Genomic DNA, 25,275 nt, shown 5'->3' with positions numbered 1-25,275 from the left:
ACACCTCTTAGTAAATCCAGCTGGTAAAAGGGGGCGTGGCTTCATTTAAGACTGGCGTACAACTACCGTAGGTCACCCTATGTGTCAGTACAACGTCAAGATGGAATGCTGACGTACATGTGCACTTACAAATGTGGTCCCTATTCACTTTAAACGGAAATTATCAGCAGAGCTGCAGATCCCGGCACCAGTCTTCTTTTTGTCCTCTGTGATGCCAGAACCTGCTGACAGTTTCTCTTTAAGGCCTGTCAGGTAGTCAGTTAGTGACTATTAGGGTTAGACTATTAAAGTATATATAAGTCAGCATCCCATTTTGACATTTTGCCGACATATACTGTACATGCCTTGGATGGCTCAGTTGTTATCAGTTTCAGTCATTTGTTTTGCACGCTAGTCTATCCTTGCTACCAAAAGTGATGAATCCTCAACAAAAGGATCCTAGTGGTAACAAGAAAAAAGCATTAAAGGAGAAGTCCGGTGAAAGTTTTTATTAAATTATTGTATTGCCCCCCAAAAGTTATACAAATCCCCCACTTATTACAGGAAATGCTTATAAAGTGCTTTTACAATACAATAAAAATTTTCGCCCGACTTCTTCAAAGACCTGTCAGAACTATCCTAACCTGTTTACTTCAGTAAACAGCTATCAATTTATGTATAAATTTCCAGACAACATAATAGAGGAATGGCACAGATCTAAAAACAAAAAAGTTGCTCTAATACTATTATTCCATAAAGAATGCATGTGCTTACTCAAAAAAAAAAATAAATGTCTGGAGAGCCGAAGGGTGCTCTGTAAAGGACAAAATAAATAATAATAATTAAAAAGGTGAAAGAGGTATTCTTAATTTGGTAAAAGAAAGCTTTTTGGCCTCCCTTAGATTGTTTGCAGTTGGAGGAAGCCAAAAACAGCTGCATTATGAAATTTGTGTTATTCCAGTGACATTAATGGGAGTTGCGTAAATGACAAAGCCTTGTGAGCCACACTGTTACGTAATTTCAGCAGTTACTAAGCTAAGCTATTTCTGCACCCTGTCCACCCCTGACAGCCGACAAACTAGCCTTTAGGAAGCCATGAAGCCATAAATTTACCAAGATATAAATACCCCATTAATGACAATATACTGTATTTTCCTGCGTATAAGACTACTTTTTTAACCCAGGAAAATCTTCTCAAAAGTCAGGGGTCATCTTATACGCTGGGCGTCGTCTTATAGGGCAGGTGCTGAAAAACGTCTAAACCGGACTAGAGAATCTGCAGTCGCCGTATATGGTGGTGGGCTCAAAAATGGCCGCATTACTGATGTATGCAGCGACCGTATGAAGAGAACAAGCTGCAGGTGTCCGGGGTATGGAAAAAAAAAGAGATACGGTAGAGTGTCGCTGTGCTCAGAAAAACACACCTCTTACACCCATCTGGCCTGCCCTTGTATCCTACCACTATTATTGTATCTCCTTCTCTGCCTCTCAGATCTCGCTGCTGTCTGATGTTTTTTTATTGATTTTCATTTGGTGTGTGTTGGAACATATCTGCGGCCTGTATCTTGTATTTTATGTAAAGTCTTCAAAACTCACCTTTTGCTGTAACCTGGTTCTGGGCCTTTTGTGTCTTTCACATACTTATCAGCTGTAACCGGTTAACAACAAAACCTGTAAGAAGCAGAAAACGTCATATTCTGTTATAATCAGGTAAATGGATAATACTCATTCTACATCATCTAATTTGAAATGTTAAAAAATGTACACCACAATTTTTCACAGACTAGATTGGATACTATTGGATAACCTGGTACCGTGATCAACGACCTATCTTCTCCAGGGTTATTAAAGGCATACTAACACTTTCCTCTAGACCAGGGATGGGGAACCTTCAGCCCTCCAACTGTTGCAAACCTACAATTTCCAACATGCCTAGACAGCTAACGCTTTGTCTGCCAAGGCATGATAGGAATTGTAGTAGTGAAACAACTGGAGGACCGAAGGTCTAGCTGAGGAGTTGTTATGGATTTATGCAAAACAATATAGTATAGTAATTTACATATATATATATATATATATACACACACACACACACACACACACAAATACCCTATAGAACAATAGATAGTATAGTTCTGGAACTTCTCAGTGACTTTGACTCCAAATATTCTTATATAGATTAAATTCTAAAATTCCTAAAATTTATCATAAGATGTATATTATAAAGACATTTGCCAAAATCTAAAACCTGTATAATTTTCTGGGCTTACTTGTAAGAGTTGGCTAGATCATGATGTCCCGGGGACTTAGACATGTCCCCATCCCACATCAATACTAACAAGCTTTTCTACAAAATCCTTCGCCTTATATGTTTAAGCTCTGCTAAGTACATTACTAAGTCACTGTTACAGTCTGAAGGAGAAAAATTAGCGAGAAATCCAAATATGTAACGCGAGACTCATTACGTCTGACAGAAAGGGAAATAAATATATTTTCTAATGAATTATGGTTTGTGTCCTCGCCAGTAACATCACTGCTGAATGAATCAGGTCCATTGCCTCAGAGATGCTATGAAAAGATTGTACAATGTCTTCGGGTTAATCACAGTATTGCAAATAACACTCAGACAAGCCAGGATACATGGCAAACAAGTGTATTACCATCCTAATCCTGGAAGTATGTTCATTTCTGCCAAATGCGGAAGAGTTCTCAGAAGATCAACAATAGGAACCTTACTGTTTCCTAAAAACAATAAATCAGGACTCTATGCTAAGCCTTAAATAAATGACATCATGCTGGCCAATCTATTACCCCGAGAGGTACCCTAGGTAATACTGATTGGCTGTGCTGTGCCTTGTGCAGGTGCTGCAGGGGCGGTGCCTGACATAAAAACTCTCCTCTACTCTGTGCACCACCAACCCTAAGCCCTTAAAAGGAAGACTTGGTACAGTCTTGTACACAGAGACTTTACAGACGAATAATAAACTATGGGTATATGGGCATTGACACAGAGTCCAATGGAGCATTTTATTGTACAGGTCTGTTGAATCCCATGGCATATTAAGAAGATTTACAGATAAGCAAAAACATGCGTAGTGCCATATTATTGTGCAAAACAAAGGATATCTTCACCTGGTCTGCTTTATAAACTACTTTGCTATTCCAGCCCACAAATAAAACCATATGCGAATATAGAACAGACCAAATATGGCCAGATATAGACAATGAAGGAGATTTATCAAACCGTAAAGTAGAATTGTCTTAGTTGGCCCTAGCAACCAGATTCCACTTTTCATTCCTCACAGACTCTTAGGAAAATGAAAGGTGGAATCTGATTGGTTGCTAGGGGCAACTGAGCCAATTTCACTTTACACCATGTTTGATAAATCTCCCCCAATGTTTACATATCGTAGTATGTGTTTCAGTAACTTTTTAAGTAGGAATAGTGGGCAAAGGGACAGCGACTCCTACAAATGCAAGTTATGACTTCCTACAACTCAGAAGGTGTAATGAGCAATAATATATGTATTTGAGGTGAAACACAATGTGCCTTGAGTGTTCCTATAAGCCTAAGTATATCTTTTTTCTTCAGTAAAATTCCACCCCCCCCCCCAAAAAAAAAAAAAATAGAGATTTTATTAAAACCTAAACTTGATTCTTTGAAATGGGGAAACTGCTCATTGTACACTTTTTTTTTGTAAAAATAAATTAAATGTGTAAAATATTGCCCAAATACATTGAACCAGATCGACCAATCACATCTCAGCTTTCATTTCTTTAATCGCTCTGGTAAAATGAAAGTTGTACTTTAAATGGTTGCTATAGGCAAAACCAGACAGCTTTTTTTTTTTTTTTATCTCAGACACACTGATAGATCTTTGTGTACATGGTCTTAAAATTTGGGCTGAAAAGAGTAATACTTTTCATATAAAGAGGACCTGTAGCCAAACACCCCAAAAATGAATAATTACTAATAAATTAACTTCATTTTTATAATGGGAGTGATTATACAGGTGCGATGCCCGGGCCCCTAGGGGCCACTCCGCTGAGAGGATGTTGTTGCGGGCAGAAACCGGGGCAGCTGCTAGCTAGAGGGTTGTCACGGTTTTGGCACGAGGGGTCACAGCTGGAAACCGGGCTCCTGACCGAGCGGAGACTAGGCATGCGATTCTTCGTTGTCCTTAGTCAGGGCACCAATCATCACACCAATGCCAAGGTTCAGAAACAACTGTAGTTGTATATTTATTGTAACGGTGGTAACTAGTAGCAACAGTCTCTCCGGATGCAACTGGGAATCAGGCAAACTTGAATAAGGCAGAGTAATGGGTGATGCTACAATAGGCTGTGAGAGTAGCGTGCTGGATGATGGGAGTAGTAGTGATACGGAAGTTGAGATGCTGGGTGGAATGAGACTTGGATGAATACTTGCAGTAGATGAAATGGAATGATGAGGAAGATAACGGAAGCGACACCCAGATGAGGATCTTGAGACTTGAAACCGGAACACAGCCAGTGGGTGGTAGCAGCAGAGCACACTGACCTCTTTCCTGGCAGTGGAGAGAGGACACACACACAACCTGTCCCCCTGAAGGTGGAAGACAGGACTGAGGTAGGACAGGAAGTCACATGGTAACCCCAGCCAGTAAACCATAGCTTTGCAGAACAGGAATGGTTATAATAAAAGTGTAAAGACAGAATAGCAGACAAAATGGCCTGTTTTGGGACACTGCACAGGAGGTGTGCATTAGGCGTACACGTTCCCACTGTAAAACATTTACACGCCCTGATGGTATAATAACACTAATTATTACCCCCATTACCCCCTGTTCATGCCTATTTGACTGTTAACTGAATTGTCAGACAAGCTATACACCTGCATATCATGGGAATAAAAGGGCATATAAAGAAATTGTAAAATGGTGTGTAATTGGGATACCATAAGATATTTGTAACATTTCATTTTTGGCATGGTTACAGGTCCCCATTAAAAGTAAAATCTAGGATTAAAAAAACATAACCTAAGCTTTTTTTCCAAGAAACATTGCCAATCTTGTCCTCAGGTTGTGTGTGGCATTGCAGCTCAGTTCTCTTGAAGTACATGGCATGTCACTAAGAACCTGAGGAAAGGTGTGGAGTGTTATTTGGAAGAAAGTGGCTGTGTTTTTTTAAATCCTGGATAACACCTTTAAAACTATTCCAAATGATCAAGAATAATTGACACCAACAATACACAGTCCTGCACCAGGAGACCATACCTACATAGAGCAGCACTGTGTTGTCAAGGAGTCAAAACTGTGGAGAATTACATCTTACCCAATGAAAGATACTGACATGCTGACATACTACACTAAGAACTATTCTACTATATATCAGAATGTGGTTATAGCAATACCACTGTAACATTACCCTCTAATTTGCCTTTAGTGAATAGACTGGTTAGCAACTTTCAGGAATAGCTTTACAGGAGTATCATCTATTTTATAGTCTGAAATTTAGAAGGTCTGAAGGCAGAAATCGAGATGAAATAAAAAATAAGGTGGTCCTAGTAAAGTCTAACTTAGTTTTGCCCCCAATTTTTGCTGCAATACACTTTATTATATTTTTGCCACTTTATACTCTAGGCAAAATTCACAAAACATCCCAAATTACAGTCAAAACAACCTAAAGTGACTCTGTACCCACAATCTGACACCCCCCTACCCCCACCCCCAGACCACTTGTACCTTGGGACAGCTGCTTTTAATCCAAGATCTGTCCTGAAGTCCGTTCGGCAGGTGATGCAGGTATTGTCCTAAAAAACAACTTTTAAACTTGCAGCCCTGTGTCAAATTGGCGTGGCCTAGAGTTTGTGTGCCCCAGCATTGCGAAGCCCCTCCATCCCTCCTCATCATTAGGAATGCCCCAGGCAGGATTTCTCCGATTCTTAACCTGTCTGAGCACCGAACAGGTTCCTTAACGATCCAGCACATGAGCAGTGTTCAGACAGATGATGAACACTGTAAAAATTGTTCTAGGGACATTCCTAATGATAAAGAGGGCGGGGAGGAGGGATGGAGGGGTGTCACAATCCTAGGGGATACACACTCTAGGCCACACCAATTTGACACATGGCTAGTGGAAGTGTAAAAGTTATTTTTTAGAACAATAACCTACTACCTGCCGAACAGACCCCAGGACAGATCTTGGATTAAAAGCAGCTATCCAAAGGTACAAGCTGTTTGGGGGGTCATATTGTGGGTACAGAGTCGCTTTAAGGGTTTGTTCACACGTACAGGATCTGCAGCGGATTTGATGGTGCAGATTTGAAGTTGCAGATTCTGCGCCATCAAATCTGCTGCAGATCCTGTATGTGTGAACGCACCCTTAAGAAGAGAAAAAAAAAAAACTCATTCTGTCTAACTTAACAATTGCATTGACTGAATTAAATAACTAATGTAAGCTGCACAAGAAATAAAATTACAGGATAAAGTCCAGCCCTTTAGATAGTGCTGATAGGATGGAAAACTCCTTTCCTGTGCTTACCATTGGCACCAGGTACTTCCCTTCCTGTAATGGTCAATTTTACAAATTTCAAAAGAATACGACTTGAAAGGGAAATCCAGAGAGGTGATAAAGAAATTAACACATTATCCAAGATACTGGAACCTATTATTTATTGCATTATAATCGCTCGGGAGGTCAAAGGTTCGTTGGGGAAAGTTTATGCATCCTATTATGAGATGTTGTGCCCTCTTGACAGATCCTCTTTGGATCTAGCATGTTGTTTGGTGTGAGATATGTGACTGTGATCCTTACTGCAGATGGGGATTAGGGTGAAGAAAGTAATTTTTTTTTGGCCTCAGTTAGATTGGGAAGCCGCTAGGAAAAAAATCCCTGTAGTTATAGAAGAGATAGCAGATGAGGACAGTTTTTTAGACAGTTCCCATTAGTAAAACTAATAACATGAGAAAAATGCCAAAAATTGGCAAGCAGGAACAATTCTGTTCACATTTTTCACACAGTCCGAACTCCTATATCCAGTGGAGCCTAATGGATCCTTCTCCATTGGACTCACTGGGATCCACCAGGATTTCCTCAGATCTGTATAATATAAGATGTGAATACCGCCCAACGTATTAGGAATTAAAATAATCCAGTTTCCCAATACATTAGTGGTATACTTGTAAACCAAAGGTAAGTTTTATAGCATACCTGTCATTTTAGGTAATTTTTCAGGGTAACCTGCCGTGTGTATACAGCACAATATTTCGCCATGATATTGTCATTTTTCTGCTGTGCAACTTAAACCAGAATTTTTCACTTATCCTATTGCTGGTGGGCAAAGCCTTATGTCTATGGTTTCTGAACACAAAGGAGGAGATCCTGCACTATCCTTGTGTACAGCCTAAAAGTGGCAGCAGCAGCATGGAAGCCAGGATAAAGCTGTAGCATGCAGTCTAAACTGTGTATAAACCCCTGGGTTGAGATCTCTTACTTACTGAGCTCTCTTAGCAGTCTCTCTTTCCCTGCCTGTGTACCAGGTACTCCCCTCCGATTTCCCTCTTCCCCTTTATAGAATTGTCTTGCCTGCATCTTGATCCCTGGGCTAGCTGCAAGATGGTACTTGAGCTGATTTTTTTCGAGTAGTAGACAAGAATAAGGGAAAGCTTGAATACAAAAAAAGAAAGGATTTTTGTCTGCTAACATATAATAATTCGCTTGTACTATTGATGTATGCAAAGTTTGTTGAAATGTTAATACCTATTTAATCCTATCTAAAGACCCTATTCCACGGAACGATATTCGGCCGATAATCGTCCCGTGGAATAGAAGGAGCAACGATTAGCTAATCGTTGCAGTCGTTTATTTTTCAAACATGTTGAAAAACAAGTGACTGTGATAGCTGCTGCCGTCGCTCCGTGGAATAGGAAAGGCAGCAGCAGACCGCCACTATCCTCTATGGGCTGCCCGGACAATCTAGCGATCACCCGGGCAGCCCCCTCGCAGCTCCCCGCGGCTCCTTCCGCACTCACCTGCTCACTGCTGCCGCGACAAATAGCGGCGGCAGCGAGCGGGGAACGAGGAGCAAATGACCGCTGATAGCGCTTGTTTGCTCCTCACTGTCAGACAGTGGAATAGAGGCTTAAAAAGACACTGTCACCCCCTTTTTGCATTCTGACTTCTCTACACAGGTGTAATGGGGAAATTTAGCAGTTTTTTATACCTTGTTTTATATCATATGTCATGGTGCTTGTTCCAGGAAAAAGTGTTAAATTTACCCATTTCATCTGTGTAGAGAAGTCAGAATGCCAAAAGGGGGTGACAGTGTCACTAAGTTTGGTTCTATTCACACTGCCATTTGCTTCCTTTCCCGCTGTAGGTCCAGTATTTTTGATGACCAGAAAAACTGTGCATTCTGCAGAACACAATGGTATCTGTTTAGAAATGTAAAACTGGTGTGAATGTTGTTGTTTTTTTCAACCCCAATCTATCTGCCACAAATTTGAAGCTGCATGGTCTTCTAAATGCAGCTACTTAATAGACAGCATAATGTGGAAAAATGTGGGTAACATGGGAAAAAAATGAATAAAACCAAATCTAAAACACCTAAATTGATTTCACAAATCTGTTCTTGTATGATTGTGTCATTCTTCAAAGCAAGGCTCCTCTGCTCTCCATAAAGACCACTTAAACACTCCATCACTCAGCTGTTACTATCAAACGACAGCTCTGGAGCCAGGATAGAAAAAAAGAAATATAGATCTTGGCAACGTGTGTTTCCATTGAGTCTGCCGTGTTTATACTGCACTGAGATTTCTAGGACTAGGACATTAAGATGGCTTCTGTGAATTTATGCAAGGTTAAAAGCATAATATTGATCTATGGAAATGGTTACAGGAACCGTTCCATCAGATTTAGACTATCAATCATGGGGTGATTTCAGGTCTTCATTGGAATAATAATAATAGTAATAATAAAAAAAATCAGTGTAAAGAAGGAAGAATTTGAGGGTTACTCAAATTGAGTCTTCTTGGCTGTTTTGGCTTCCCAGCCATCCCTGGTGGCCGCAAACAGGCTAGAAGAGCCCGGGAAGCCATGTTTACCTAGGTGGGAAAACATCAAACAGTAACGATGCAGATCATTTTGTTCCAAGACCATCTAATGCAGATTAAAACTGAGTGGAGCCTAGTGCACAAAACCGCCTAATATACATATAAGTTAAACTGAAAAGTTAAAGCGACTCTGTACTCACATTCTGCCCCCCCCCCCCCCCCCCAAACCGTTTGTACCGTCGGATAGCTGATTTTAATTCATGATCTGTCCTAAAGTCCGTTCGGCAGGTGATGCATTTATTTTCCTGAAAAACAACTTTTAAACTTGCAGCCCTGAACTGCCCAAACTGCTGTGTCCTACAGTATCTGTGCATTAGGCCTGCACTGCATCTCCATCCCTTCTCCCCGCCCTCTTCATCATTAGGAATGCTCTAGCCAGGTATTCTCCTATTCCTTACTTGTCTGAACACTGCACAGGTGCCTTAACGATCCAGCCCATGTGCAGTGCTCACACAGGTGAGGAATAGGAGAAAATCTGCCTGGAGCATTCCTAATGATGGAGAGGGACAGAGAGGGTGTGCCAGCCTAATACACAGACACTCTAGGCCACGCCAGTTTGACACAGGACTGCAAGTTTAAAAATTGCAGCTATCCAATGATACAAGCAATTTGGGTTGGGCAGATTGTGGGTAAAGAGTCACTTTAACCACAAAAAAAAACAACAACAAAAAAACCCTAAGGATGAAACCTTCATTTTCATTTCAAATGCATTACATAACAGTAGGTTATTTCCCTTTAATGTTAATAAATTCCCCCATTGTGTGCATTTCCACAATATGCATAAAAATAAGATATTTTGAATATCTGAATATTAGATAAAAATTTAAAGTATTCTGTCAGCTGTAATTCACGTCCCAAACTGATGATGCTATTAAAAACTGTTAGGCCAAAAAACGCACGCTATTTTTCCTACATCTGTCTGTGCTTCCTTTTACTCTATAGTACAAAGAGGCTTTCCCAAGCTCTTTAAGTGCAGCAAGCTATAACACCTCTTTCCTCCCTCTTCCCATACCTGTTCCTGCTTCCAGGTGTCACCAGCAGGGTATGGAACATCCAGCTTTCAGAAGCTTGCAAAGCCTCTTTTAATTGTTATATCACAGAATAAAATACACTTTTCTACATTCTTCCAGCACAGACAAATATATTTAAGGTATCATGTGTCTCCTTGGCCTAACAGCTATCTAACCGTGTCAGAAATTTGGATCGTAAATTACAGCTGATAGATTCCCTTTTAAACACAGCCCACATCTTTCCAGACAATAACAGTTTGCTATCGGTCATTGAAAAAGATTATATTGTGTACAACAATTGTTTGGGTTGAAATCCCTTTTTCTCTCTTTAGATACCCAAATACACTATTATCAGGAGCAATAGTGGCAGGCTATATTGCCATTTATACATCTGTGTGTTCTGCTGGACAGTTCTGTTTGCCAGCTGGCATAAGCACTGGCAATTGGACTTCCTTGCTGTCAATGTGACACTAGGATAACTAGGCAGTATAGTATTGCCAACACAAGTAGGTATTTCTTTTCTAGCAATTTCCATGTCTTTATGTTGGGTATTCTGCCCTGGAGGGATATACTGTCAACGTAAGTCATTTCTGATGGGCTGTTCACAGTAACTAGACAAAACCTTAGAAGATTTTATAATCTGAGTAACAGATAGTTGTAAGAATTACTTATACATAGGTAATTTGTAATGTAACAATTAGTTTTGGATCATGGTAGCAGAACTACTAAAGAAAATATACATGAGGGAGTTAATGATTTCCATCAAGTAAACTATAACTACTGTACTATAAAAAAAAAATTATATAAAACCAAATACATTTTGCTTTCCAAAGCCGGATGTCAGTGTGCATCAGCTTTAATTTCTTTCAATGTAGGTCTCCTGCACAGCGACTAGCACACAGCACAATAAGTGCATGTCCGTAAACAGTTCTGAATAGCAGGTTTGAGCCGTGGGTGGCTCGCCAACGCCAGTCTCACTTGGATAGAAGCTTTAGGGTAGGACGGTAAGTGCTGCATAACCATTAGACGTCATTCCTGACATTGGTCTCATTACTAACGTCAGACTCGTTTGTCTCCCTTTACAGAGAAGCGCAGCTGGGGGACCCAACGTCTTCCTTGACAAGAGTGAGTAACACGCTTCATGTACTTGTTCTTCTCTGCGTGTTTTTATGACAACCTGTGATGTGCTCACAGCCAGCTCAATACATACAGTGCATGTAACCCTGATCTTACATAGCTGCTCTGGTTTTGTATTTGCTCCCATTTAGAGTGGTTGTCTTGCCAACCATAATTAGTACCCACTCTGATGTACCACAACCAACACAAACACCTCTGCACAAAACAATAGACTTGAGCTGCTCAGGAACAAACTGCTGCACCCACATAACAATTACTCTGTATGATCATAACTATATGTAAACAATTCCCTTTACTTGTCAGTATAACCACATGAAAAATCACCACTAAGATAACTGGTCATTGTTGTCTGAGCGAGCTATGCCTGAAACTACAATACACAGGAATACAAGAAACTTTGTAACATATCTTATTGGAAAAATATGCCTCTTTGTCCCCTTATCAGGCCACTCCCCCCTACCCCCATGAGATCATTTACATGCTTTCCAAACTAGGGGAGAAGGCGGTTGGTGGAGAGAGCCATAAGTGCAGAGACCACTAGATGTACTGTACACAGTACTGTTCTCTACTGTCCTCCATGCTGCTTCTGATCGTGTGCTATAGAGATATAACTTTTATAAAGTTACATAACTTTAAAGAATAACTTTTTTTATACTGACTGGCAGCAGTAAAAGGGCGATACAGCCCTGTGAATACATATCAGCATTAGAATAGATATTAGAGTTGAAGAAGCAGCATCAGAAATGCAGCTGCTGCTGCACAGTGAAGTAGAGTGAGAGGGGATGTGTCTGGGTTCATACAGCATTTTTGCAATCCATTTATTTCATCTGTTTTATGAAAAAAAAAAAAAAATACGGATGAAAAAAACATGCCTTTGTGTGCATCTGTTTTGATCTGTTTTTCTTTTGACTTCCATTATAAAAAAGGATCCTAAACAAATGCATCTGTTTTTAATCCTTTTTTTTTTTTTTTTTCACAAAACGGTTGGGGGAAAAAAAAAAAAAAACATTTAAAAAATGCAGTGTAAACCCAGCCTAACTGTGATTCAACACTAAAATGTCCCTATGTACTATGTGAATAGTTTTTAGGGCTGCTGCCCCACAGGGCATTCACGGTACTGCACTATTAATCATCCCCAGCACAGTGTCAGCCTGGTAAGCCTAGTGTCCTTCCTTCAGAACTGTAGGAGCTATAATAACCAGAGAATTGAAGGAACCAATCACTGGGAAAGGGACTAAAACTAGCCCAGTCTCTGCCCCAGATAGCAGGGATGTGCATACCTCCGGACCCAATTAAAAGATGTCTTTCCTGCAAATACTGCTGGTAAACAGCCACGCTCAGATCATGCCCCTTGAAATGTGGAGAATGATAAATAGCTGTACAACATAAAGAAGACTCTCTTAAGGTTTAATAACTGCAGTTGGAGCAGTGAAAGGGTTCAATATAACAAAACCATGCAGATTTTTACACTTTTTCTTTTCCACACTACAGAATTGGTGCGGATAAATTCTGGCGGATTTCGACGCTTGTACCCGCTCACGTCTCTGCCCGTTCCATACACACCAGACACCATGTCACTTCTTTTGGCGGAATGTGGAATCCACCCGGTGATAGAATGGTGTCAATGGAGTTTATCGCAGGCATTTAACCCTGCGGATTCTGTATTGTGTACTCACGCCTAGGGTAGCTTCACACACATACAGCATTCGCAGTAGATTTGATGGTGCAGATCCGCAGGGGCCTGGGAATATTTTCAGACTTTATGGGGCCAGTTAAGCTGATAATGCTTCATAACCCTTTAATACCTAAGCTTCTATAGGTCTTTTATAAATATTGATCGTCTTTTAAATCTATGCTATCTACAGCATTATGAAATACACCATATTTAAGTTGCGTAATATTTGCAGTTACAGGTCACATATCCCTGGTCATAATTGTTTTATCACTTGAACAAGTTGTCCATATAACCTTATCCCCTGAGTACACCAGAGAGAACACAGGCGCCAACTTTGTATAGAGACCACAAAAGAATAATATACATAATGAACAAGCATAAGATTGGTAAAACCGCCTAGAGCCATACTTCCTAAATGGCAAATGTGTTCTAGCTTAAAAAAATATTTTTTTGTTCTCCAAAACACTGCTCAGCAATAGTACTGTACTGTTACAACTCATCCCCAGAGCACAAACTCAAAGCACAAATCCCATTGTACACAATAGTTACAATATGGTTTTCCTTATTTTAAAGAAGCAGCAGGTGAATAAGAGCCTTATTTCTTCCACCTCCAGATACAGAGTATGAAAATACAGCTGCCAGAACACAACGTAAGCAGTGCTAGTATGGTCTCCACTCCACACACCACTACAGGTAACAAAAGAGTCGTCTTTGGTGATGTGATGGTGATGTAAAATCTTACACATATGGAACCTCTTATCTTTTATACAAGATGTTCACATAAATAGGGTGAAGTAAATATCTACCTTTTAGCACAATTGCCTTACCAACACAACTACACATACAACATTCTGCACTAATGGATCTGTAACCGCATCTTTACAGTCACCGGGGCTCTGGTTATTCAGACACAGCTCCGCATCCCCAGCATAGATGGCACAGTACACTATGCTGTTATACATACATTATATGATCAGTGTGTAGTAAACTCGTAATCTCCCATCTAGTCTCCTAACTCCTGTATCACCAAAAAAGATCTAATCTACTTTTGGCTACAAAGATTTGGGGTCGCTTCACACGTACCGGATTTGCAGCAGATTTCCCGCTGCGAGTTTGCTGCAAATCCTGATACTGTGATCTTCAATGGGGTTACATACTGGCAGCGGAATAAAAAACACCAGCCCCTTTACCCACCCCGCAGCATATGTTACCTGCTCTGCAATCCGGTGGCATCTGAGGCTCTCGGCTCCTGTTGGTCCCGCTCAGCCAATCAGTGACTGCGGCAGGGCCCACCATTATAAGGATAGCACGAAAAGACTCCTTAGGACTCCAAGGGAATAAATATGATCAATGGATAAACTTGACAAATGCTCTTCAGCTTTTCATAAAATTCTTAACTTTTATTTCTTATTCATGATAAAACAGCCGACGCGTTTCAGACCAAAGTCCTTAATCATGGCTCTTTTCCCCGGGGACTAATATGTTCCAAAGAGGGAATTACAGGAGGACAAATAAACCAGCAAAACTGTATGTGACCGGTGTCCTTGCAGTGGCGTGGTTAAAGCATGGTGCTGAATAAGAAATAAAAGTTATGAATTTTATAAAAAAGCTGAAGAGCATTTGTGAAGTTTATCCATTGATAATATGTATTCCCTTGGAGTCCTAAGGAGTCTCTTCGTGCTATCCTTACAATGGTGGGACTAATTTAAATATGATGGAGGTGCTGACTACAACTTAAAAGAGACCTGTCACCCCCCGTGCCGGGGTAACAGGCTCACGACCCCCCGTTACAAACCCCTATACTCACCTGATCCCGCGGGGTCCCGCTTCCTGATTAGGACGGGTCACGGAGATATGAGCGCCCGAAGCCCGAATAAAAAAAAAATCAATGCCATGTGAACCACAGCCTAAAGATTCATTTAGAAAACAGTGGCAAAATGATTTTCACCTGAATTTCACCGGTTTTGAACATATCCTTATAACAGAAACCATGAGGCCCACCCAAATTTCTACCTATTTTCCAGTACAATATGCAGATTGTATGTGTAAATAAAAAAAAAAGTTTATTTTTAATGCATTTGGTGACCTCGAGTGGAAGCGCAGTAAAGCGTTTCCCCGAGTCTCACAATACATCCCAGTGCTGCGTATGTAAAGCACTTACATTAAAATGTAAGATGCAAGAAGCCATTTCTTCTTTCCTGAGAAATAAATCCAGACGGCTTCCTTTGATCCCAGGCCAGTGTAATAATTACAAGAGCCGAGCAGTAAACACAGATAAAGCTAAGTATGTGGTTTTGTGTTTACAACTGACATTACACTGCAAGAACAAAAGCGTCTACATCTCCACAGCTGAGAAACGCTGGGCCATAGGATTGTGAAACGCCTTCTGTCACCAGCACACGGAAGTCGCCACACCAGAAAGTAGGGGAGAAAACAATGGACTAACAAAAAGGAACTCTATACTAAACTTTTCAGAATGTGCGACAGTTCCTACACAGCGAGGCAGTGCACTATGAATCTGCCATATCAATGTATAAGGTTATACTACTGATGGCAACAAGGCTTGTGCTGTGAAGACATAAGACAAGGAAGAAATTACGCTGGAAAAGACTACAACTATTCTGATGCTTAAAAGGGGTTGTCCAGTTAAAAAAATATTTCTTTCAAATCAACTGGTGTCAGAAAGCTATATAGATTTGTAATGTACTTCTATTTAAAAATCTCAAGTTTTCCCATACTTATCAGCTGTTGTATGTCCTGCAGGAAGCGTTATTCATTTACATTCAGAAACAGTGCTCTCTGCTGACATCTCTGGCAGAGTCAGGAGCTGTCCAGAGCAGCAGCAAATCCCCATAGAAAACCTCTCCTGGGGATTTGCTGCTGCTCTGGACAGTTCCTGACTCGGCCAAAGATGTCAGCAGAGAGCACTGTTTCTGAATGTAAATAAATAACACTTTCTGACACCAGCTGATTTGAAAGAATTTTTTTTTCGCTGGACAACCCCTTTAAATACAGTGGCTAATGACGACAGTCTTAGGACCCCCGGCCACCAATTCAATCCCTAGATTGTTTTCCAGTCACAGCTATGGACATTTACATCTTATTCACACATCCCAATTTACGTTCTGTGACTGCAGATGCACAAACACAGATTAACTTATTGTGCATTAAAAAATAGGACATGTCCTAGTATGGATTGTAAATGCAGGGCTCCAGATGGCGACCAAAATGGTCGCCAATGCGACTGATGTTTTGCAAATGGCGCCCAGATTTATTAATCTGGGCGCCATTTGCGACTGGCCCCGGCGGCGGCGCGCTGTCTCTTTAAGTATCCCTGGCTGATGCGCGGCTGCCGGAGGTGTCCCGTCCTATCCCCGGCAGCGCGGCGCATCAGTGAGCTGCCTGGGGCCCTGACTTCCGGCACAGGAAGCGCGCGTCAGAGACGCTTCCTGTGTCAGAAGTCACAGCCCCGGCGTACAGAGAGCTCACTGATGCGCGCGCTGCCGGGGATAGGACGGGACACCTCCGGCAGCCGCGCATCAGCCGGAGACAGCGTCCGAAGAAGAAGAGGATCGCCGGGGGAGCGGGTTGTCAGGTGAGTTTGTGTGTTTGTTTTTTTTAAATACTGCTTAGCATAGAGGAAAGGGGGGGGGGCATCTATAATGGGGGGAAGAGAAGGGGGGGCATCTATAATGGGGGGAGAAGAGAGTGCCATTTATAATGGGGGGAAGAGAAGGGGGCATCTATAATGGGGGGAGAAGAGGGGCCATCTTCAAGGGGGGGAGAGGGGGCTAGCTATAAGGGGAGGGGGTATCTATAAGGGGGGGAGAAGAGGGGGCATCTATAATGGGGAGGAGGAGGGGGCATCTATAATGGGGGGGAGGAGGGGGCATCTATAATGGGGGGGAGGAGGGGGCATCTATAATGGGGGTAGAGGGGGTCATCTATAAGGGGAGGGGGTATCTATAAGGGGGGAGAAGAGGGGGCATCTATAATGGGGGGGGAGAGGGGGCATCTATAATGGGGGGGAGGAGGGGGCATCTATAATGGGGGGGAGGAGGGGGCATCTATAATGGGGGGGAGGAGGGGGCATCTATAATGGGGGGGAGAGGGGGCATCTATAATGGGGGGGAGGAGGGGGCATCTATAATGGGGGGGAGGAGGGGGCATCTATAATGGGGGAAGAGGGGGTCATCTATAAAAGGAGGGGGCATCTATAATGGGGGGGAGGAGGGGGCATCTATAATGGGGGTAGAGGGGGTGATCTATAAAAGGAGGGGGTCATCTATAAGGGGAGGGGGCCATCTATAAGGGGAGGGGGCCATCTATAAGTGTAGGGCAAACTGGCTGCAGACACTGGGAGATAGATATATGCACAATTATTATTATCAGGGCCCCTCAGGTGTCTGTATTGTAGGGGGTCACTTGCATTAGTCACTAGGTGAGAGATATATCTATATACACATCTTGTGGGGGGTCACTATGGCTGCAGTCATAAGTCTAGCTCAGTATGTATAGACTGTTGCAAGCTTTTAAAGGGAACCTGTCACCCCCGGTGACGGGGTGACAGGCTCCCAACCCCCCGTTAGAACCCCCTATACTCACCTCATCGCGCCGGGTTCCGCTTCTGGAGATGGTCGGGTCACGGAGATCTCAGCCGTTGCAGCCCGGCGCGCACACTGAGAGATGAGTCTAATGCTCATAGAGAATGAGGGAGCGCTGGACTCTCCCGTCATTCTCTATGAGCGTTGGACTCATCTCTCAGCGCACGCCGGGCTGCAGCGGCTGAGATCTCCGTGACCCGACCATCTTCAGAAGCGGGACCCGGCGCGATGAGGTGAGTATAGGGGGTTCTAACGGGGGGTTGGGAGCCTGTCACCCCGTCACCGGGGGTGACAGGTTCCCTTTAAGTTCAAGTTCAGAAGAGTAAGCCTCATTAATAGGCTAGCCAAGTGAGGCTGAAGTACTGAGTCAGACTGGATATGGTTGTCAAGTTGCAAGTTTCCATGTTGAACATTTTCAAACTAAGAAAAGAAAGGATCTAAAGGAGGAGGAGGCTGCCGCGGCCTCTGCACACAGTAAGTCCCATGTAACATAACATTAATTTTACATGGTTTAAAATGTTGGCGACCAAATATTCTATTTGGCGCCTAAATTTTTCAGGTTAGGAGCCAATGGCTCCCAGGTAAATTTTTTAGTCTGGAGCCCTGAAATGTGGTACAGATTAGCCTATAGAAGTCTATGGGATCTGTTTTTTTTTTTTCACGGTAGTCACATCACGGTAGTTTCATGTGGATGAAATCTAAACAAACTAGTTTTTATTTTTTTCTACCAGTTCAACTTTTTTTTTTTTTCAGGATGTGCATATGGATGCACTACGGATTTAATTACGGACTATTGTTCATGGATCACGGAGGAAAAATAGCGGACCTACATGCGGAAATGAAAAAAAAAAAAAAAAACACTGAACTTATGAATGAGGCTCTAATAGCGGCTTTGTCACTAGAATAGGACAAAGCTGCAGCGAGCTGTAATATCAGGTAGAGCTGCTACTAAAAGTACAAACCTGTGCCTAATAAAAAAGGGAAGGGGAAGCTTTGCCTTCTTAAAGGGGTTGGCCACTTTTCGATGAAACATCAGAAATGTATGTAAGTAGTCTGGTAATGTGACTTTAATAATGCTATCTTCATGTCTGATGAGGGAGGTCTTCAACACTAAAGTACAGTCAGTCAGTGTAGATCTATCAGGAAACCTGTTTACTATGTCTGCGCAGTAGTTTGCAATGTACTCCTATGAAGGATGCACATTCCTCCGTGTGCAGCCGTCTTATGGATGGGTTCACTGGCTAGTTAAATACACTTCTGATGTTTCATAGAAAAGTGGCCAACCCCTTTAAGTGCAAGGCTAGCAATCAGGTGATCTGCAGGTGTGCCGAGAATCAGACCTGTAATATTGATGGTTTATCCAAAAGATAGGTCATTCATTACAGAATTAACCCTTATAGTAAGTACTAAACCCTCGAATGCCATTTTGATTTTTTATGTCCAATTCTGATTTATTTGTCTGGTTTTGCAACTCAGTTCTATTGAAGTGAATAGAGCTGAATTGTAATACCAGGCACAACCTGAGGACAGGGGTGGTGCTGTCGTTGCTAAAAAAAACAAATACAAAACAGGATCCACCCCTGCATACAGGACTGTCAATTTACAGGGCTTATGATGAGGAATTACGCTTATGATGTTTTCTTTGGTATATGATTTATAAATTACGCTCAATTATAAAGCTGCATGAAGTAAGCTCCTAAGTGCTCTCTAGGAGACACATATAGGGAGCCATGTAGCTAACCAATATAGCTCTGATTGCTGTAAACATAGATTATAGGATTGAGCAGCAGGTAACATTGGACCTATAAAAGGCATAGCATTACACAGTGAACACCGGCTTCTACCTTTCTGCTGCCAGAATGCTTTTTACACTTTTGAAAAACACACACACAAAATAAGCAAACCTAAATTATAAAAAAAAAAGAATAAAATTGTACCCCCACTGCCCCTAAAGCCCAATTGAAACCTGTGAAAGGTTTAAAGGGGCTTTCCTGACAGATGTGACCCATCACAATACCTATAAGTAGGTGTCAGTAGTGAGAGGAAAGCAATGTGTCACTTCTGTTGTCTCCACTTCGCTTCCTTTAAAGGGGAACTATCAGCAGGTTAGACGAATATTGCACAGGAGACGCCAACAGGGAAGGTATGTCTCTTCCTTTCCACCTCGGTGCTGTTCTGGTGCAGTTAGTAGCTTGCTCTATGGTCCGGTAGGACTGTTAGGAGCACTGTAGCGTTGCTCATCCCCATAGCGCCAATTCACCCCCCCCCCCCCCCCCCGGGTGGACCATTAGGAGCACCACCTGTCCCTATAGTAATGATATGGCCGACCCGCATCATTGAATATAATTAAAGAGGGGCAGGCTGGCCCGATCATTACTATGGGGGCGGGTGGTGCTCCTAATGGCCTTACCGGACTGTGGAGCAAACTAACTGCACCCCAATGGCGCAGAGGAGGAAAGTAAGAGACATACCTTCCTCTTTGGGGTCTCCTGTGCAATAAGGAGCTATCAGCAGGTTAGATTCGTTCCCCTTTTAAAGCCATATCAGACTATATGGTCAATATTCTCCCTTTAACAACATACATGCAAAAATTCCAATAAGCTAAAGGGGAGCTCTAGTATCAGAAAGTATTATATTATTATATCTTTACTGGGACATTTAGGGAGACAGAGATGTCATAATGTTAAGGATTTCATGATTATATTTTGTATATTGAAGCCATTACAATATGGAGCTGATGTCCTTAAAGGGAACCTGTCACCCCCCTTGCCAGGGTGACAGGCTCCCGACCCCCCGTTAGAGCCCCCTATACTTACGTAATCCTGCCGGGTCCCGCTTCTGGAGGTGGTCGGGTGATGAAGATCTCAGCAGCTGCAGCCCGGCGCGCGCGCTGAGAGATGAGTCCAACACCCATAGAGAATGACGGAGCGCTGGACTCTCCTGTCATTCTCTATGGGTGTTGGACTCATCTCTCAGCGCGCGCACCGGGCTGCAGCGGCTGAGATCTTCATCACCCGACCACCTCCAGAAGCGGGACCCGGCAGGATTAGGTGAGTATAGGGGGCTCTAACAGGGGGTCGGGAGCCTGTCACCCCGGCACGGGGGGTGACAAGTTCCCTTTAACACAAAGAGATTTTTACACTCCTCAAAGCTTACGTAAGTAAACACTAGTGCTATACAAGTAACTCTTTTCGTACCTCAGGCAATGAAGTACTGACACAAGCCTAATGCTAAGTTTACACGGAGCGATAATTCGCCCAATCGTACGATTAACGATTTCAAAGTAACGATTTTTTTTTTTTAACGATCAGCGTTTAGATGGTACGATATATCGTACAGAAAATTCGCTATGTGATCGTTTTGCGAACGCTTAAGCCTATCTCACACATAGGTAAAATCAGTGAACGTCTGTTTACACAGAACGATCGGCGAATTTTTTACGAACGATGAACGACGATTTATGATTTATGGGAATTGTAGTACAGCACAACCAGGAAGCACAGTGATTATCTCACATAGAGACCAACAAACACACACAAAAAAAATAGATTTTTTTTTTGTGGTTTCAAAACTGGGGCAGGCAGGCAAACAATGTTATCAGCTTTTTCCGCATGTTTATATCTTTTAGCTGATGTCGGAGTACCCCTTTAAATTCTGATCGGCATGGATGTTTAATCTTACTATAGTATCAGAAATATGCTCAAATCTTAGGCCATATTGCAAAATATACATGGTCAATAGATGCACCTGATACAGGGAATGCATTAAAGTAATTTTATACTGGCTTCAGTAAAAAACATGAGGAGCAAAAGTTTAGTTGACGCCTTGAGCATAAGAAAGTGACCCCCTACCTCGCCTGACATCGCAATCAGACTTGGACATCAAAGTGTGCATGTCTGTGGTTTCTGAGCTCTTTGATGTTGAGAGGATTTATTGACATCTCCACAAACAAATGAAATATACCCCAGAAATCACAAAAACAGCAATGATGCACGACTGCAGAGTACAAATGTGGTTTTTATCTCTTCTTCTTGGGTTTATATGATATTATGAGATGCGTATTATTGTTTTGCAAAGTGAAACAAAAATTATTTGAAAAGAAAACCAGAAAGATTTCCTACAACAATAATGCTAATAGTGATTACTCAGGAACACAAGCAGGATCTCTATAAATCATATTAGAGCTAGAATAATTAACCAGCCTTTCTTCCTTAAAGGGGTACTCCAGCGGGAGGGGGGGGGGATATTTTGGGATCTGGCCGGGGAGGAGGTGGCTGAGGAAAACAACGCCCACTCACCTCCCAGTTTCCAGCGGCGGGTCCCGCATCGCGGCGCTCCGGTCCCCGGACGCTTCCTGGTGTCTGAAGTGGGCTCGAGACGTGACGTCTCAAATCCGCTCAGACAGTCAGTGACAGAGGCGGGATCCGTTTCAAGTCCGCTCAGATCCCGCCTGTCGCTGACTGTCTGAGCGGACTTGAGACGTCTCGAGCCCGCGTCAGACACCAGGAAGTGGCCGGGCACCGGAGCGCCGCGATACGGGACCCGCCGCTGGAATCGAGGAGGTGAGTGGACGCTGTTTCCCTCAGCCACCTCCTCCCCGCCCAGATCCCAAAATAGCCCCCCCCCCCGCCGGAGTGCCCCTTTAATACAAAGGAATGGATAGCAATACTTATGGCTGATAACAACTTATTTGGGTATCTAATGGTGCGTTTACACGTAACGATTATCGTACAAATTTGCGCGATAACGATCGAATTCGAACAATAATCGTACGTGTAAACGCAGCGAACGATCATACGACGAACGATACATCGCGCATTTTGATCTTTCAACATGTTATCAAATCGTCGTTCGCAAATCGTTCTGTGTGAACAGTCGTTCGCCGATTTAACCAATGTGTGAGATAGGCTTAAGCGTTCGCAAAACGATCGCACAACGAATTTTCCGTATGATATATCGTACCGTCTAAACGCTGCTCGTTATGAAAAAAAAAAGTTACAAATAATCTCTGTGTGTAAAAGGACCCTACATGGTGTGACTCCAGTGTCATCCACTCCTCTGATAATACCACCATCACTCATGTATCACAGACTCTCATCATTTACAGTTATCAGTGACTACAGGCAGAGCAGATTTAGGAGATGATCCTGCTTGCATATAAATGAGTTAATCCAGAGTTGTTATAATTTTGACCCTGCCACCTGTTGCTAGAGTGCCATAGTCATAATCTGACACTGTCAAAGTTATTTACTTTGTAAAGACTTGTGTAAAACCATGACACTATCCTGCTAAACAGTCCACTCGTTCCTTGTTATACACACACATCCTTGAGCAAATTACCAGCCGCCCTGCCAAGTACTATAACAAAACATCAGAACTGTCCAGCAAGTAAAGTATATGGAAGAAAAACATTTGTAACATTCAAAAAGGTCACAGCGACTGTCCTAGACATAAAGAATGGCACCTAGATACACAAAAGACTGGTATCTTATAAAAGCTATATTATTCATTGTACACTGCTTAAAAAAAAAAAAATAAAGGAACACTTACAGGGGTATTCCAGAGACTAAAAAAACTATATTCTGCCATCTTTAGGGGATACATTTAGGTAATGGAGTACACCCAGGGGCGTAACTACCACTGTAGCAGCCATAGCAGCTGCTATGGGGCCCCCTGCTTCAGGGGGCCCTGTTGTCCCTGAGCTGTCATCATTTGCAGCACCAGGTGTCCAAGCGCGCCTACCTGGTTCTTCACATATTCCTTTAACTGCAAGCAATCCTGACAACTTATGCTAGACTTGAAGGCTTAAGGTGGTATTACACGGGCCGATGGGGGCCCGATAATACCTGTAAAGAGCAGCGATCTGCTAGATCGTTGCTCGTTTACTGGACCTATTACACGGCCCGATAATCGTTAAACAAGGGCTGCAGGGACATTGTTACCGATGTCCTTGCAGCCCTTGTTTAAACTACATACATTACCTATCCACGTTCCAGGGCTGCTGCGGTCTCCTTCTCCATGGGTCCCGCGCGCTCTAACTTCAGTGTGGCCTGTCAGCTGCCAGGCCGCTCAGCCAATCAAAGGCCGGGACCGCCGCGGCCTGTGATTGGCCAGGTGGCCTGTCAGCTGCCAGGCCACTCTGAAGCTAGAGCGCGCAGGACTCGGGGAGAAGAAGACGGCAGCAGCAGCCCTGGAACGTGGATAGGTAATGTATATCGTCAGTCGCAGGCCGCGCACCGCTATTACACGTAGCGGTGCGTGGTCAGCGCCTGACGAAAATAGGTCCAAACCTATAACAAGGATCAGCTGATGATCGTTGTCATCAGCTGATCGTTGTATTTATCACATGGAGCGATAATCAGCCGAATCGGGCTGATTCGGCCAATTATCGTTCCGTGTAATAGTACCCTTAGTGGTCGGACGGGAAGGGGGGCCCCATAAAAAGTTTGCTATGGGGCCCAGCCATTTCTAGTTTCGTCTCTGAGTACACCTTTAACCATCACAGTATAAAATAAAGGATGTTACCAACTACACATTATAGGTTTAGATCCCAGAGGAAGGATCTGCATCTTTCTTTAGGGCCCCCAAACCATTCCACTTTGCTTGAGGTTGCCCATAAACAAAAAGTTACCAAGATGGCCATTTTACATAACTCCAATAGAGGTTACATTGAGTTGAAAACACTGTGTAGCAATTCACTATGCAGTTGGTTTGTTGGCAGGCCAGCTTCAGTCTACAAATGGGTTGTCATAAGGAAATAATGTGAAGGTAAATTTTACATATGGCTACATGTAGATTATACGTCATGGGTCTCCAAGCTGCCGCCCCCAAGCTGTTACAAAACCACAATTCCCATGATGCCCGGACAGCTAAAGCATTTCATTGGCTGCCCAGGCATGATGGTAAATGTAGTATTGGAACAGCTGGAGGGCCGCAGTTTGGAGACCCATGGCCTAAGCCAATGGTAAAATGATGTTCAAATGATTTCCAGATTTCTGAGACAAAACAAAATACTTTTCTTATTATTTTTAATGCAACGCATTCCAGTTTAATAGCGTACTAAAAGAACAAACCGCTCGTCCAAGTCCAAAAATCTAGAAAAAACGGCTATACAAAACATCAACTAAAATCCATGTACATCAAATTTAACATTCACTGGCGCTGATGGCTTTTTAGTTCCGAAGCCAATAAAGCCCACAGGACTGAAGGATATGGTGTGGCTTGAGCGTCCCAGGACAATGATATTTATGCAGTCACTTAAAATGACGAAGGTCAGGCCAAGAGAACATCATTTCTGTAGTTAAGGAGGATAAAACAAAGTACGGCCATCTCATGCTGTTTACAGAACAACAAGTTTCATGCACTTATCATAAAAAAGTATATTAAAGGGGCATGGATACAATAGAGGGGGCTACCCTGAGGTGAGCTGCCAAGTAAATACTTAGCCCTGTGCGGTTTTGCTTAATGACTACCACTGATTTCCAAGGGAATACCTTTTCTGCTCTCTAAACCTTCCCTTTAAAGGGAATCTGTCAGGTCCGTACCAGGTACAGAGCCGCAAACACAGGCAGATAAGTGATAGAGGGATAAGAGGGAACTTGATACTTGTGGCTCTAACCTTGGTTTTCTGGTCTCCTTTTCAATCTACAAAATTGTGTGACTGTATGAGCTGCTCCCTGAGCTCTCCTCCCTTAAGTCCTTGTAAATGTCCTCCCATTGTCACTTCCCTTTGATATATTGATATTGGGCACATCAGGTTAGGTACATAGACAAGAAGA

The 25,275-nt window shown here is 42.7% G+C and overlaps 1 protein-coding gene across 2 annotated transcripts in view; it reads right to left on the bottom strand.

Annotated features, from left to right (window-relative positions):
• The window catches only part of MRTFB (myocardin related transcription factor B), a 220,456-nt gene that overhangs the window by 164,367 nt on the left and 30,814 nt on the right, over nt 1–25,275 (bottom strand). For both annotated transcript variants that reach the window (XM_069983711.1, XM_069983712.1), the window contains exon 2: nt 1,576–1,650. The gene's annotated coding sequence lies outside the window, so the exon portion shown is untranslated. The remainder of the gene's footprint in view (nt 1–1,575; nt 1,651–25,275) is intronic.

The sequence above is a fragment of the Dendropsophus ebraccatus genome, chromosome 9 (assembly GCF_027789765.1).
Source record: "Dendropsophus ebraccatus isolate aDenEbr1 chromosome 9, aDenEbr1.pat, whole genome shotgun sequence".
Taxonomy (NCBI): domain Eukaryota; kingdom Metazoa; phylum Chordata; class Amphibia; order Anura; family Hylidae; genus Dendropsophus; species Dendropsophus ebraccatus.
The sequence above is the reverse complement of the archived record's forward strand: the minus strand, read 5'-3'. Positions and strand labels throughout refer to the sequence as shown.